Below are 16,962 nucleotides of genomic sequence, written 5' to 3'. Positions count from 1 at the left end.
AGAACAAAACCTAACAAAACAAAACATAATTTTCATGGCATGACACCCCTAAATATTTAAATTCTTTAAACTTCCAGCTCTACTGCGCCCCAAAAAACACCTGAATGAGAAAGCATGGTTGTGGCAGATTGCTTCGACAGAAATAAACAATCAGTTTTTTTTTTGGTATTCAAGATAAGACATGATCTGGTAAGCCATGTTTGTATGTGTGTAAGAGCTGTAGAGAGCACACATGCTGCTTCTTCAGGATTGATCGCGTCGTCAGCATAAAGCTGGACACCCACATTAAAACCCACATTAAAAGCTCACCAAGGTTGGTGAGCTTGGTCGGTGACCAAGCTCACCAACCTGCATCAGCCAGTGGGAATGGGCCAGCTGAGGCCGTAGCAGAGCTAAACTAGCCTGGAAGTTAATGTCTGAGGGATGTGGGCCAGGGTTAATCTCCACGTCACCTGCCAGTAATACCATGAATGCCAGGTGTAAAAGGCCCAGTCTTACACAGTCTTACTTGTTGGATTGATGTTTTCTTGTTTCATGGAGGACACGCCAGCTCGCCCATTGTTTAGGAAAGCTGAGTACAGGAGATGCTGACTTTCGTATGATGGGGAGCAGGCATTGTTTTCGATGGGTAAACACTGCTGTATGGTTAGTAAAAGCAGACATATAATAAAAACAGCATTAGGCGTCCAGCTAAAAGATGGAACAGCTTTTTTCATGGCTTTAGCTGGGTTAGACGGCTCATGCGAAGAACCTGCCACACCGCGCGTGAGCTCGGCGGCCATCTTCCATCTATGTAGACGACAGGATCCAACCTTTAAAAGAAAGTTTAGGTAAAGTCGGCCATCAACTTTTTCTAAAACACTGTCCCAGTTTTTAGAGGAAAAAGACTCATCTCCGAGGTGAACCCTCAGATATTTAAGTCCTCCTCTCTTCCACATGAGGCCTCCAAGTAAACACAAACTATTAATCCTTCCCTTACCTACACTGTAAAATGTAACTCATTGTTTCAACTTAAGAATATGAGGTAAAGGGCTGCCTTAAAATTTTACATTAAGTCAGCAAATACAGTTAGTTCTTTTAACATCACCAAATGTTATCTTGATTAACTATGATTTGTTGTGCAAACCCTTTAACTTAGTTTGGTTGATTTAGATTTGTTAGTTTATTCAACTGCTTCAGGTAGTTGTTTGAAATAATAAATGTATTCCAACTTAATTTAACTGTTATGTTGTGTAAACCTTTTGTTTTTCGTTTATTTAAATGAAATTTGTTACTTTACTCAACTGCTTCATGTAGTTGTTTGAAATTATAAATGTATTTCAACTTAATTTAACTGTTATGTTGAGTAAACCTCTTGTTTTTCGTTTATTTAAATGAAATTTGTTACTTTACTCAACTGCTTCAGGTAGTTGTTTGAAATTATAAATGTATTTCAACTTAATTTAACTGTTATGTTGAGTAAACCTCTTGTTTTTAGTTTATTTAAATGAAATTTGTTACTTTACTCAACTGCTTCAGGTAGTTGTTTGAAATTATAAATGTATTTCAACATAACTAATGTGGCCTGTTATGTAAACTTTATCCTGCTTCATCCAATTTAAATTTTTATATTTATTCAATTGCATTTTTACTTAACTCAAATAGCCAATTTGAAATACTGTAAGTTTTATCATTCATGTTACACTTAGCATAACCAATTGAAATTTCAATTTCAATTTACAGGCTCATTTAGGAAAATAAGTGTTACAGTAACCTTAATTGGCTGTAGCAAGTTTGTTTCGAAGAGAGACATCACAATAACCAATTAACATCCAACCAATGTCACATTTATTAGTGCACAGATTTTAGCAACGTGACAATATTACATTTTATAAGACTGAGTAACTTTACATTTGCATTTTTTCAACTGCACATGTGCTCAATTTTACCATGAAACTGAAAATTCAATATTTTTAGGAGAAAAATAAAAGCATCATTATGTGCCGGCATCACTCAGTAAGTAGCAAAAACAAACAAAAAAAAAAAACAAAAAACAAAAAAAAAAACAACTGTCTGCATGTACAAACAACCAGTTCCATAGGACTGAATTGGCAACTGTGAGACTGAATACCCCATACTTAACACTTGGAATGTTTTCATTTTTCAACTTAAAAAGATGCAGACATTCAAAAGTCTAACTTAGTTTACTTACTTATTAATGTGCAAAAAACAAAATGACTTTGCATGAGATGAGCCATCAGAGTTCAGGGTTACATGGTTTTCCGCAGCAGTCTGTTTTTCAGACCATTCACAACTGAGGAACACTGCTCTCCACCGATGTTCATGAGGACCTTCTGAATGACTTCAAATGTGTACCTCAGTTCCTTTGGATAGTCTATATTGATGGAAAAAATAAGGCCCATCAGCATGGCCATGGCACTTGGGACGTCCTTCAGACCACACAGGGTTACTGCCTCCTCAAGGACAACTGACACATCAATGAGGTCTTCTCCTTCTTTCACCATCACAATCCCAACTTTCATCCCTTTGGTGAACATGTCCTCATCATCTGTGGCCTAAATAAAAATTCAAAGAAAGCAAAAATAACATGTACCATTTTGTTTGTTCACATGGTTGCATAAACCAGGTGAGCCTGAAAGTCTGGAATTTGATCTCATTTAAAATTACAAACTGTCAATGAAGAGACACTGTTTATTTTAAGCAACAATGACTTAAAGGTCCGTTTCCTTCATTTTTACACAAATGTATTCAAAATTGTACAATGTGCTGTAAAATGACCATTTTCCAAAAACAAACAAAACAAAACAAAAAAAATACAATGTTGTCTTGGGCATATGTAATTGGCTTTGGGTTATGTTATTAATTCAGGGAGTATTTTGACAATGAAGTACACATGCCATGTTTTTTTATAATGAAAACAATATTTCACTCAATGCAATAACATGGCTCTCATACGGGTTTTAAATAGGTTATGGATATCATACAGTAGCTCTATAGTATAAGCTATAAGCTAGAGTAGCCACAGTTTGTGACTCATTTACTACATCAATTTTTTCCCCACCAAAGATTAATAGATATTTTATTTTCGTGAAGAAATGGAGTGCACATTTTTGTCTGGCATTTACATGGAGTAGTATTCAATAGTTAGGTTTCGGTAGGTAGAATTTTCCAGGACCCACAAGCCATTTTCAATTAATTGCCAGTTTATTAACACAACTGTGAAAGAGAAATTTAATAAATGCTGACCTCCACAGTCTTGAAGAAGCATGAGGGATCTTCTTTGAGAAAATGAGGAAGGCCCAGCAGAAGAATCGTCTTCTTATTGAGTGAGGAACTCTGGTCACAAAAAAAAGAAAAAAAAAAAAAAAAAAAAAGAGAATAAAAAACCAATATCAATTATTGTTAACTGAAGACAGTTATGAAATAACAGCTTTGTTTCATGATTCCATCAAAATGTAATCACAGGAATATCAACAAACAGCACTGGGCTAGTCATGCCTGTCTTTTAATGAGATCTGTATTACCATTCAGTCAAGTTCATAAGCACATTTTTCAAGCAGCATATGGTACCAAGCTTAGTAGGGATAGGAGGATATAAGACATTATCATGATTCCGATTAAAAAACAAATAAAAATCTCAGTTGATTCGTGGTGAATTTTCATTATTGGATATAGTGAATATCGTGACGAGTGACTTGAAAAAGCTGTCTAGCTCACTAACATACAGCCCTATATTGATTTCCTGATTTATTGTGAATTGCCACAAGGGGGAGCCTGCATCTTTCCAGTCATTCCAAAATCCTTAGCCTGTCACCATGGCTGACAGCTCGGCTTAGTTTTTCACTAAAAAGGATTTTCACTGAAAAAAGATGTGCCCTACCTTATATGCAATGAAAATATTTGTCTAAATGTTAGGTAACGTGATTCCAGTATGTTTTAGTGGCATTTTAAGAGTCTGAAGTATATTTTGATGGTTATCAGGATATCGTGAATTGAGATAATTTTGTGACATCAAGTTTTATTATTGCCCTATGCCTACAACCTACCCTGTCACTGATTATATAGTCTGACTCACAGCATGTAGACTTTGGATATATACTGACTGTTTCAGTCAGTATTAGCCTCCCCATCTGCTTCATGCATGTTACCGTTTTCAAAATGCCCATCACTATGTAAAACAACAACCGAGCCAACTCAAAGCTAGTAACCTACGCACTGAAAATGAATTAAACCAATTTTGGCTGTTTCAGTCTGAGCTGCCCGTTTTCAGCACTCTGCAAAAAAAGTGTTAGGACAACTTGTTTTCAAAAGGTACCATCACTGCATCCTGGTCTTAGCCCCGCCCAAGACGACAGCGATTGGTTTGAAGAAATACAAACAAGGCACTGAAGCTAGAACATTTTTTCCCCTACAGCAGAATGATAATAGGTTCAGTCAGACCTTTTTCCAGAGAGGAGATAGGGCTGTCTATGTGACACTGATTCTAGAAAAGGTCAAATACTAAATATCAAATAACAAAACATGACAGTCTTCAATTTTTATCCATCTTTTTTTGAACAAGTTTATGCTGACCAAAACTAACTGGATGCCCTAAACAAAAACATTAACACACAAGTCTAATCATGTTACTGCACCTTTTTCCTAAAACACAGAGCATGGAAGAACAACAGTTGCACACTTACATTGTCATCAAGCTGTCTTTGGAGCTCGGTCAGCCTCACTTGCCACTCTTGGCTTTGTACAGCTCAAGGAACCCTGCCAGGTACTTCTCAAGTCCAGCAAAGAGCGAGTCTTTCAGGTCTACAGATGTAAGGCGAGCAAATTCGTCTTCAATCTGATGGATAGGGAAAAATAAAAACCACGATAACCATAAGATGCTTTTGATCAGTGCCTAAATTTGGCATTTTGAATCAATTTCACTTTTTATGAAAACATTACAAATGTCATCTCAAGCCTATCTGAGAAAATACACTTCACCTGCTGTTCAGAGAACAATGCTGGCCATCTTTCTTTGACTTGAGCCACAAGAGGTTCTTCTTCAACAATCTCTTTTCTTCGTAAAGGGAATGTGTTATTCATCATTTTACCAATTTGCTTCCAGTCAACTTTTCTTTTTTTCATCTCAATGACCATGGCTGATCTGTCCTGGTCAAGATTACTTTGTGTTTTCCCTTCTGGAAAATCTGGCAGGAAATTCACTTCTGCCTTTTTGGCCCTCTTCACTTTTCTTGACCCAGCTGGACTAGAGGTACGCGAGCGCAAATTTACTTTGAGCTCAGAGCACCCGGCCACTCGCAGCTTCTGTCGGAAATTGCCCATTTTAAACTTTAAACTGAACTTCCAACAGTACCATCCATTCACAGACCCTGGTTCCTTCAGACAAGGATGCCTGTTGATGAGAGCTTGGGCCACATGATCATACTCGTCAGGTTTTGGGTAGGGGCTGTGGACATATATGGCTTCTGCCAACTTATCCAAGATGTCTGATTTCATGTCTTTTGATATGTCAAGAAGGGTCCCATCTCTGTGGTAAGCCTCGTTTCCTTGCTTCAGTTTCATCTCGACATCAAAAGAAAAGGCAGGAATGACAAATGGCTGGGGCAGTTGACGAGTTTTACTACCATGGGGGCTCTCATCAAGAGATGAGGATGACAGGCTTATGGTATCTAGGCTTGAGTCTGTGTGGTGTAACTTGATGAGCACTTTCAAAGTTGCCTTATCTTTAGGCAGCTCTGACATGCTACTCAAATTACACAGCTCATTATCAAATTCAGGGTCTTGATACTGAACCACGAGGTCGCCATCCAATCCCAGTTTGGTCTTCAGTATCATGTAGAAGTCATCAACAGTCTCGGGCAAGTTGTCAATGGCGACTCTTCTTATGTCATTTTCACTCAGAATGATGCCCAGCAGCATGATGAATCTCACTCAAAGAAAAATAAAGAACACAAGTGTTACTTATTTCACAGTGATTGAGTGTGCTCACAAACACTAGAATTCATATTCTAATCAAGTTTTTGAAGTGTATAAATTATTTATTTCTGCATGTAAATATGTCCCTATTTGTGAAACCTGGATATGCCCTTGTATCAAGTAATAGTCCATCACCTGGCATATTTTTTCAGTGTATTTATATGGACGTGCACTGAAAACAATGTGAGAAGAAAAAAAAAATACAGGGATCTGACAACTTTGGAAGTTGTGTAGTCTGAACTGGACATAAGAGATGCTGAGGGCAAGTGACTGGATGGGGAATGAGGAGGAATGAAAACTGAAATTATGAAATTAAAGTGTGATAGAGCAAAATGGCATTAAATAGCAACACTTGAAAAAAAAAATCCATGATGAAATCCATTGAAAATCCAAATGAAAATACTTCATAATGGTGAGTTCAGTTTAATATTAAATTATTCGGAATTTTTTGTTATTTACTATATATGTACATACTCTATCGGTGTGATCATATCATAATGTATTATTGATGTCATTTTTAACAATTTAAGGGCTCCAAAAAAATGGGTTGTGCATTTTTATTTTTTTAAATTAACTTTTAACAATACTTGCATAGGTGTATTAAAATCAGATAGCAACTGGGATTTCAAATCTGCCAAGGCTATTTTATAAACATTTTATTATTACTGAACAATAAAGAATTCCTATAACTTACCTTTTTTATTATGAAAGACAAGACAGCAATTCTGTAACTTCTTTGGCTGAGTTTCACAGGTGTCTGCAAAGGAGGTGTGGCCAGGTGATCCAGTCCAGTTGATGCTCCAAACAACTAAAATTGTAGATAAAAACAAACAAAAAAACATGTAGGTGCAGTTGCACAACACTAAACTTATGCATCTATCTCATCCATCTTTTTACTACCAGCTTAAAATTATGGAGAGAAAAAAATGTAAAATTATGAGCCACAAAGATTACCTTAATGTACAAGAAATGCCTTTGGTGAAACCAGGAGTCTACCTCGAACACTGTATGCTGACAAGGGGATGTAATGATTGAGTTCTTCAGGTTCAGCTACCAGCAGTTGTGCAAGGTCTCTTTTGCAGACTTCGTAACATCTGAGGTGCTCCAGATACCAAGCTGAGAAAGGTTCAACAACAAAGAATATCTTTTTGCATACAAGCAACACATGAACAATCTTACAAAAATCAGGAAGTCCACTTGTGCTTCCAAGTGACACAAACATTCCCGTGGTGTATTTTGTTCCATGTATGAAAGCTGTTGTGGCAAGTGATACACTGCTCAGAGTTCTAAATTTCTTCTCTATCACTTGTTTGACAGAGGCAGCCAGAATGTCCAGAGAAACGTTTGAAGCTCCTTTAACTTCCACTGTTGGTTTAAACAGGGTGGGCATATCCAAGTAGTATGCCAACATAAGTTGGTGTCTGAGGGACAGAGTCAATAAAATGTTTTTGAAATTATTGACATCACGGACCACTTTCTTGAAAAAGCTATGTTTAGCTTCAAAACGTATAGTCCAAAATCCAACCAGTGGCCCGAAGCAGCGGATTAAATGAGGATAGTGTTCCAGAAAGTGGTGTTTAGGTTTCAGTCTCAGGCCTGGAAACACATTCTGTAGTAGTTTTCTGTGTTCACTTATTTTGGCATCAAGGTAACACAAGCTTTCCTCTGTAAATGTGGTTCCACAATGTCTTTAAGTTCCAGAATTACACACCAAGCATCATCATTTTCTGGTACAAAGTCACCTATGAGTAGAGGCAACAACCTCAACAAAGTCCAATTCTCATGGCCGTTGCCTCCGATAGTTTCACTCACAAGCACTTTTTCTGGAAGTTTCTGTGGACTGTTAGTTTTATCAGAAAATTTATAAGGGAATCGCTGTATGGCAGTATTCAAATATTCTAATGTAAAGTACTTTTTACCAATAAGCTTTTTCAAACACAAACACAGCTCCCAGGGTACAATACCTTCCAAAAGGTTGTGCAAAAAGTCAGGGGGAAACCCAGTTATGCAATGAAAATAAGACAACTGGTTTAATACACAGTCTTTTTTCACTCCAACACTTTGCAAGTTCTCATTCTCACTGAGCCTGGAAAGATTCTCATTATATGACTCTTTGGTTCTCAATAAAAATGACCCACTCTGTACAGAAAAGCTTTGAATATCACTACGATCAGCCAAACAAAATCGACAAAACTTAACAACATTAAAGGACTCCTGAAAGCCAGCAAAGGAATGTGCTCCTAAATTATCTGAGGATACATACAACACTGTACCCCTAACACTGGTTCCTAACCTGCTGATGTAAATCCCTTGGTTTTCAAGCAATTTAAGATCTCTTAAAAGTGGTTCCACAATATTCTCATATCCAAATGTCTTGACATCAACACTTCTGCACAAGATAGCAAGGTATATGCTAGACAATGATGATCTGTATTGAACAGGTAAATTTGCTATTACCCAGTATATCGCACACAGTTTGTGCTTTTTTCTTGAGGTTCCTAAAGGATTACATATCTCGAAATCATCAATATAGAGAGCTAAAGAAATGCATTGATCTTCCCCAGACAGAAGTGGGTTCTCCTTGAAATATGATCCGTCAAATGAGGTCTTGTAATGGCCAGGTTTTGATCCTATACTTCCTTCTTCTAAAACTTTGTCAATAATATCACCCTTATTTAACAATACTTGGAGAGTTTTTAGAACTGGGACATAAACAAATGTTTTCTTTGATGGCAAATCTAAAACATATTCAACTGGGTCTATGACACCAAATTTCTTTCTGAAATAGGACAACCTTTTTTTCTCTGATCCCAGACACCCACTCTCTGAAATGGAGTTAAGTGGACTGAGGCTGTCTAAGGCGTTTGTTACTAAAGTTACTGAATTTGCATCAATGTTACAACAGTGCTTCCTGAGTATCTGTTTTACTGTATACTTGTTTAGATCACCAATCAAAACACCAATTTCATAAAATTCACTGACTATTTCCTGAGTGGCTAATTTGGAAACATGCAAGACTGCTTGCATTCGCAGAAGTAAAGACGCAAGCCTTTCCTGGATTTTTTCAGCAGTATCATGGTGCTCTGTCTCATTGTCAGAATTATCCTCAAGTTGTACAGGAATATCACTGTCTGTAACATCTAGTAAAATAAGTTCAGTCCTCAAATCTCTTAAAGTAGAATTTGGGTGACAACGGCATTTATGTGACGTAAAACTTGACAATTTGTTTGATCTGAAAGGACACTGATTAAAAGGACAGGTAACAGTTTCCCTATGCTTCAGATGTTTACCAAGATGAGCGATATATTGCTTTAGGCCAACTGCCTCATTAAAGTCACATAATAAGCATTTTAGTTTAAAGCCAGAAAGTCCAGTAGATCAACTTTCTATGACCCCATGATCTCGCAAATGGACCTGCAGTGATTTTTTAGATCTGAAATATTGTGCACAGTCTGTGTATATGCAGGGTAGTGGACAGTTTATTCCGTAATGTCTGTGGCTAGTTTTGTAATGTTCAAGGATTCTTTTTCGATTTCCACAGAAAAAGGTACAAAGTTTACAAGTCCACCTCATTCAAAACAAAAAAACAAGCCCAAAAAAAAAAAAAACAAAAACAAAACAAAACAATTTTGTTGTGATCTTGTAGACCTGAGGAAAAATGTAATGAAAAACAAAGACTCAGTTATGAATTCTATTACAACCACTTTCCTGCACCAAGTTTGGTCTTTCCTTTTTATTCTCACAAGTATTATATTATTGCTTAAGATTTACCTTGCCACCACAGCCTGTATATCAACAGTAATTCTACAGAAACATGTCAAATGTAATAATAAATTCAGCAATGTGAGAAATAGTCAAAAAGGTAACTTACCATTTCACTTAAAAAAACAAAACAAAAAAAAAAAACATTTTGGCTAGGCAGACCTAAAACAAGAAGGGAAATGTCAGTTTTAATTAAACTGATTTAACCAAAATTATTTTGCACATAGTTTCTCTTTAGGATTAGTATTGTATCTCAAAAATATTTTGATTACAGCACACAGCATGCAGTTACCAAAGTTATGCAGCATCAGTATCTGTACAGCATAATTCCACTATCACAACAGCTGATTTACTATGGAAACCCTCATACCTCGTTGAAAGTTCATCAAATTTACCGCAATAAGTTAGAATGGAGCTGTGTTATTGTTAGTAGTATTATTTTTAACTGTTAGGTATTTCAGAAACCTTTCTGGGGAAATTTAGTTCCACAATGCCATTACAGTGAGAAAGCACTATACAGATTTTCCGACCCGCATTGCTGTATATTGGCGTGCATCATGTCGCGTGACCACCCCCATGTCCACTAATCTAAACTCCTCACCGTGTCTACAAGCTCTACAGCATCTAGCAGTCGCCCGGACAAGTGAGGGGAAAACGACCGTCAACAAGCACCGCCCACTTGTCATAAAATTACTCTGACACCAGCAAATTCACTGAAATAAACTGTGTGCACCCAGGCTACGAACTAAAATTACACTTACATTAACTACAGACATGAGAATCTAACGGTGTGCGTCGGTTAATTAAAAGTTAGACAACGATAACACGAGAAAAACGATGTATGTAACAAGCACGTTTCACACACAACTTTTCTTGTGTGCCAACTTTACTTAACCAGATGGTAGATAGCGTACACTAGCAGCACATGTTAATAAGCTAGGTTAGCTTGACGTTTGGCCATGGCATACAATTACAAAGCATTAGCCTAACATTAGCTCGTGGCCAAAGCCTTTTTTTCGACAAACGTTAACGTTACTGTTCACCAAAAACACTCTTGCGTCTGAATATTAAAAGCATGCTTACACTTCTGCGACTGCACTTACTTTATAACCAATTTTACTCACCTTGAAAACGGGTTAAGCAGAGAACGATAGCTGAATGTCCAAAGGTGTGTCTGAAACTCTGCAGTTTTAAACCGCCAGAAAGTGATGACGTAATGTGTTTTAATCCCCACACCTGCCGAACTGCCTTCATTGTGAAGTTGACATGTGGTACTGATGTAGCAGGATATAGATTTTCAAATTAAGGAGTTGGGACGATGTTGACTGGTAATTTCGTGTTATCATGACAAGTTCAGTATACCTTTGTCATCCTGACATGGAATAATATGCTAGAATAACAAAGATGCAAAATAACATTTTACAGTGTATGGCTAGGGCTTCGCTCTTTCTCCAGTTCACTTTAGCAGAGGAAAGTTTGCTAAAGTTAATCACAGTTTTGTTAAACAACAAACACAAGAACAACAACATCATCAGCATATGCAGATAATTTAAAACAGTTTTGACATCCAGGAAAGGAGAAACCAGACAACTAAGACTGTAATTTGTGCAAAAAAGGCTTACTGTACAAGACCTGGATCTTGGCTATGATACCAGAGCTGAACCCAAAAGCCTGCAGTGTGCGCCACAAATACTGATGCTCAACTCGGTCAAAAGCCTTTTCTTGATCTAGAGAAATCAGACCAAGCTCACAGCCCAAAGAACCAGAGAGGTCCAAAATGTCCCGAATTAGAGTGACACTGTCAGATATCAACCTGCTGGGTACACAGTATGTCTGGTCTACATGGACGATCTGCTCCATCACTTTTCTTAGTCTTAAAGCTAAGACTTTTGACAACAGTTTATAGTCAGTACATAGTAATGAAACAGGACGCCAGTTCCTTATATCCTGCAGATCTCCTTTCTTCGGGAGAAGGGTGAGGACAGCCCTCCTGCAGCTCAGGGGCAGCCTCCCCTTACCCAGACTGTCTCTGAGCACAGACAATGGATCTCCACCAATCACAGGCCAGAAAGTCTTATAGAAGTCCACAGGTAGACCATCAATCCCAGGAGCCTTCCGGCTCTTCAGAGAGTTGCGCCTCCAGTTCTGCATTGTCCTCCTCTGAGACCCGAGGAAGGCCCTCATAAAAGGACAGCACCACCTCTGGTTCATCCTGGAACTCGGACCTGTAAAGTTCTTTATAAAAACTCGCTGCACACTGATGGATGTCAGCTGACTCCTGCAGCAGCTGCCCTGTGTCAGACCTCAGAGAGTGGATCAGCTTCCTCTGACCGTTCTTCCGCTCAAGACTAAAGAAAAAGTGAGAGGGAGCATCCATGCAAACGACATGTTGAAACCGTGACCTGACCAGAACACCCTGTGCAGAAACTCCAAATCCTGCAGCTCCACCACTTCTCTCTCCAGAGCTCTCATAGATCTGGCCATGTCATTTGAGCACAGTTAAAGTCACCACCCACAAACAAAAACTCCTCACTGCTACAGTTAATAACAACATTTTTTAACACATCCTGAAACAACATCCTCTCTGATGGCACAGTTGGAGCATACACATTTATAAAAGTCATTTTCACCTTTTAAAATTGAGCACATATTTTTAACAACCAACCTGGAACAATTTCATCACTAACAAATGAAAAAGGCAAGAAAACAGTGTGTCGCCCTGTGTGTCGCCCTGAGTGTTTCCCTCTGGCTGAGAGAAGGCCAGCTGAGCCTCTGTCTTTGACACCTTGTTTGTTTTGACAGTACTCTCCTTGGGTCTGTCTCAGTTGAAGGGCTAGATGACTACTAGGTCGCAGCCCACGGTGCCCACGTAGGAGGCGTCTGACGTAGGTGCCGATATCAAGTTTACCGGAACTAAAAGTTTAGTGAACTGGGACGGTGTAGCCTGCAGAGGATTCCTACGTCATTATTATCGAGGCTTCCCGACGTGCATTCGAGTGATGCAGCGTAAAATGCCGCAGTAGGTTTGGGAGGTGTGTCGGTGAACACCTGTGCATGAAACAAAACGATAAGCAGCTCCAACGCTCTCAAGATGGACAACATGGATTCTGTAGTTTTATGTATTTTATTTTATTTTGTCTTTGTGAAGATGCAGAAAATTAAGATAATTGTTACACCTCACAAATTGCAACACACTATCCCAATTAAAGTAATTGTACACATGGCTACATTGTAACGTACCTGATGTGCTGATGGTTGCTATGGAAACATCATGCAAAATGCCTATCTAACTCATCTAACTAGACTTGCATTTCCAGGCGTTGTTCGGATACAGTTAACAGCTAAACCGAATCTATGGTGGTAATTATAGGCATGAAAACTTATCCAAACGTCATGATATAAACATGAAGACGGTCTAAAACATGCTTCATAATTCTAGCAATGGTGGCTGATGCAGAAATTCAACTGGACCGAAAGGTACCCTGGAAAGTAGGCTGTAATGTCGGCCGCGAAGCATCGTGGAGGTGTTTCCTGCAAATTAGTGAAAAACAGGCTGGATCTGTCGGCTGCATTTGCAGGACCCTGCGCGGTGAAACTGAAGTGGGACAGCACTTGTCGCTCCGCCGTGACGTAAGCAGCCTACAAATACGACCTGGGCAGCTACAGCCTTTGAACTGGGACAGAGCCCGAAGTTTCTGTTTATTTTCTTTTAACAGACAGTTACAGCGTCTCATCGCCCATCACAGACTCCTCACTGAGCACAGTGCACTCCCCTGCCCCTCCTGTCTCTCTCTCCCCTGCCCCTCCTGTCTCTCTCTCCCCTGCCCTTACTGTCTCTCTCTCCCCTGCCCCTCCTGTCTCTCTCTCCCCTGCCTTTCCTGTCTCTCTCTACTGTGACTGTCAAATAAAGCAGAAATGCCAAAAAAAAAAAATCTTTTAAAAAAATCCCACACCTCAAAACTTTTGTTTCACCAGTTAACTTTGAAGAGATGACATGAGTTTAATTTGTATTTATTTGTTTCAGTAATTAAAGGTTACATAACAACAACAACAACAACAACAACAACAACAACAATAATAATAATAATACAGCTACAGTTACAAGTGATACATAATTTACTGGATAACATTATAAACAAAAGGTTGCACTTAGATTTTGATGCAGTTTTTTTCCCACAGGTGTGTGAAATGCATTCTGGGACACACCTGTGGTATTGGCAGCCTCAGGAGGACAGGTGGCAGCGGGACGTCCTGGGGACTATTTCACGAAACTTAGATTAGGCTTTAAACCTGGATTTAGCAGCTATCCTTCATCTAGCCAGGATTAGGGATTAATGGGTTTCATGAAAGGTGGATTACCTTGCGAGATTAACCTGGCCAGTAAGCCTGGCTATAATGAGCCTGAACTCGGTTTCATGAAAGTAATCCCACTTTAGTTACCATGGAAACTCAGCCGAAGCCTTAGCCTGCTCCGGACCAGGCTAGAAGTCAAGCTTAAATTAATCCAGTGCCCTGTTGTTCAACTTTGTGAAATTACTATTAATCAATGACTCCAATCATAAACCAATGACTTTGTTAATTCAACACCTGTTAGTATATGGACTCATTTCAAATGATGCTACATTCAAATAACATGAAAATAAATGCATTAAGATATAATCAATTTAATTATATTACTCTAACAGTGTGTGACATTGCACGGCACTGCAGATAGATAGAGTGATAGACAGAGTGATAGATAGAGTGATAGATAGAGTGATAGATAGAGCACATATAATAGGCCTATAGCATTGGAGATTAGTAGGTTGACAGCTGCTTAGCCTATATATTTATGGACTGAATAATGATAATATAAATAATATATATATTTATGGACCAAATAATGATAATATAAATAATGAATATATTTTTGGACGACTTAGCATTAAGTGTGTTGTCAACACTTTGCCACGCTTCCTCCTTTGCTTTAATTAGAACGCTTGTGTTGCCTTTACTGTTAATAACCTCCTTTACTTCCTCATGTGTTTGTATTAGGCGCTGAGTCTGGTCCAGACTGAGTGATGCAGCCCTCTGCTTCGCTCTGATTGGTCACGTTCAAGGAATCTGTGATCGACCGGCAGGGTCTTTTTAATGGAGGCGTGATCGTGCACCAGCCTGGCTTCACAATCCAGACTCGCTAAAGTCGCTCCTCCTCAGCCTGACTTGGCTTTAGTGGAATAATCCAGGCTGTGCAGGGCAGGCTTTAGCAAACCTGGATTTGGATTATATCCTGGATTATTTAATCCACCTGTCGTGAAATAGACCCCTGGTCCAGCCGGGATGACACCTTCTGGAAACGTGAAGGAGGCGGAGCCTGAACCGGCACAGTCACATGATCAGCAGGTGTGTCCAGGTGGTCATGTGATGTCAAGCGGCTGGACCATTCACACTGACATAAACAGGAAGCAGTGAGGAGTCACACCTGGTCCAGGTGTGTCCAAGTGAGTCACACGTCATAATCTCAGATTACCAGGCAGATTATGAGCTTGTCAAATATTCAAGTGCAAATCTTCAGTGACAAAGTCAAGATTTTCTGACTTTACGAGTTGCGGAGGTGCACCTGAACGCACCGTGACTCCTGTCTCTCAGCCAATCAGAGCTGAGATCCTGATGACACTGTGGAGCCTGACAGCCAATCAGATCCACTGAGATTCAGACCGCCACTGTGCTGTGTGTGTGTGTGTGTGTGTTATAATTAATTAACCTTTCTGCTTGTTTTTGCTCTCACAAACACAGAAACCGGACACGTCTCTGTGATTGACAGGTCTGACAGCTCTGTGATTTATTACCCTCCAGCCAATCAGAGCTTGACTGGTGTGTGTGTGTGTGTGTGTGTGTGTGTCAGCAGACTCTGTGGGCTGTGAAGACTCTATTACAGTGAGAGGTCAGAGGTCGCGCCAGGCTCTGAGGTCAACACTTGTGAAGTGAGACCGCCCACGCAGTGCTGAGCCAAAATGGCCACCCGCTCATTAAACTCAGCTAACAGTCAGTTAATGAAAAGTAACTGACCTCTGGAAACTGGAGCAGACACACACACACACACGCACGCACACACACACACACACACACACACACACACCCCAGCCTCAGAGAGTCACATGACACTGTGGGCTGAGATCAAACAAAACTAAAATACAGAGAAAAACTTCAGACAGATTTACCGTCTGGAGGCCTGAGCTCCCAGCCCGTTTGGCAGGACAGGACCTCCAGCACCTCCAGGACCTCCAGGACCTCCAGGACCTCCAGGACCTCCAGGACCTCCAGAACCTCCAGGACCTCCAGGACCTCCAGGACCTCCAGGACCTCCTGGACCTCCTGGACCTCCAGGACCTCCAGGACCTCCAGGACTTCCAGGACCTCCAGCACCTCCTGGACCTCCAGGACCTCCAGGACCTCCTGGGCCCTGTCCCTTGCAGCTGGATTAACATCCCCGGGGTTTCTCTTAGTTACCTGCCTTCACTTAACCAGACATCCACAATCCAGATTTTGGGTCCCATGAAGCTTCAGCTCGCTAACTGAACCCAGGTTTTTCCAATCCTGATCTGTGCGCTCACATAAAAAGGGCGGAGTTTGCTGCAGACGACCAATCACAGACAAGGAAAAATCCACCCTCCAAGACCTCCAAGAGCTCCAGGTCTTGAGGTTTTACATTTTCATTTGGCTCAGCCAGAAAAAACAATTAAAAGAAGAAGAGCGCAGTGTGCTGCCGCTCTGTCGATGTTGTTTTGTTTTGTTTTGTTTTGGACAGAGTGCACCGAGCAGCATCACATGTAAAAAGAAAAGAGAAGAAAAACACGAGGTGAGAGTGAATGAAAAGGCAGAACGTGGGTTGTGAGGAGACTCTCCTCGTGTGCTGAGCAGCTTTTCTCTCAGGCTGTGATGGATGTCCAGTAGCTGATGTAGTTTTCTCTCTCTTTGGCTCCTGATGTCCTGTGCTGTTGGAGGAGGCAAGCCTCTGGACCAGCCAGCTGAGGGGACTCCCTTCCTCCCTTCCTCCCTTCCTCCCTTCCTCCCTCTCCTCTTGGCGGTGCAGAGCTTTGTGGTGGTCGGAGTCAGGGTCGCTCGCTTTAAGGTGTTGGTAGAATCTGATCGCTCTTTTTGTTTCCTGATTAGAAGAGGAAGTGGCCGAGTTCAGATGCGTTGTTGGGGCTGTTCCTGTGGACTCTGAGGATGCTCTTGCAAATCTCC

General features: G+C 40.1%; 1 long non-coding RNA gene across 1 annotated transcript; it reads right to left on the bottom strand.

The window, feature by feature from the left end:
• Window positions 1-2,125: 2,125 nt before the first annotated feature.
• On the bottom strand, window positions 2,126-5,695 carry LOC115378001 (uncharacterized). The gene is made up of 4 exons (XR_003930093.1): window positions 4,978-5,695; window positions 4,683-4,834; window positions 3,247-3,336; window positions 2,126-2,555 (listed from the first exon to the last, which is right to left on the bottom strand). It is a non-coding gene; the product is annotated as an uncharacterized LOC115378001 (long non-coding RNA).
• Window positions 5,696-16,962: the final 11,267 nt, after the last annotated feature.

Source organism: Myripristis murdjan, chromosome 19, assembly GCF_902150065.1.
Source record: "Myripristis murdjan chromosome 19, fMyrMur1.1, whole genome shotgun sequence".
NCBI classification, from domain to species: Eukaryota; Metazoa; Chordata; class Actinopteri; order Holocentriformes; family Holocentridae; genus Myripristis; species Myripristis murdjan.
Note: the sequence above shows the minus strand (reverse complement) of the source record. Positions and strands in the feature narration are given on the sequence as shown.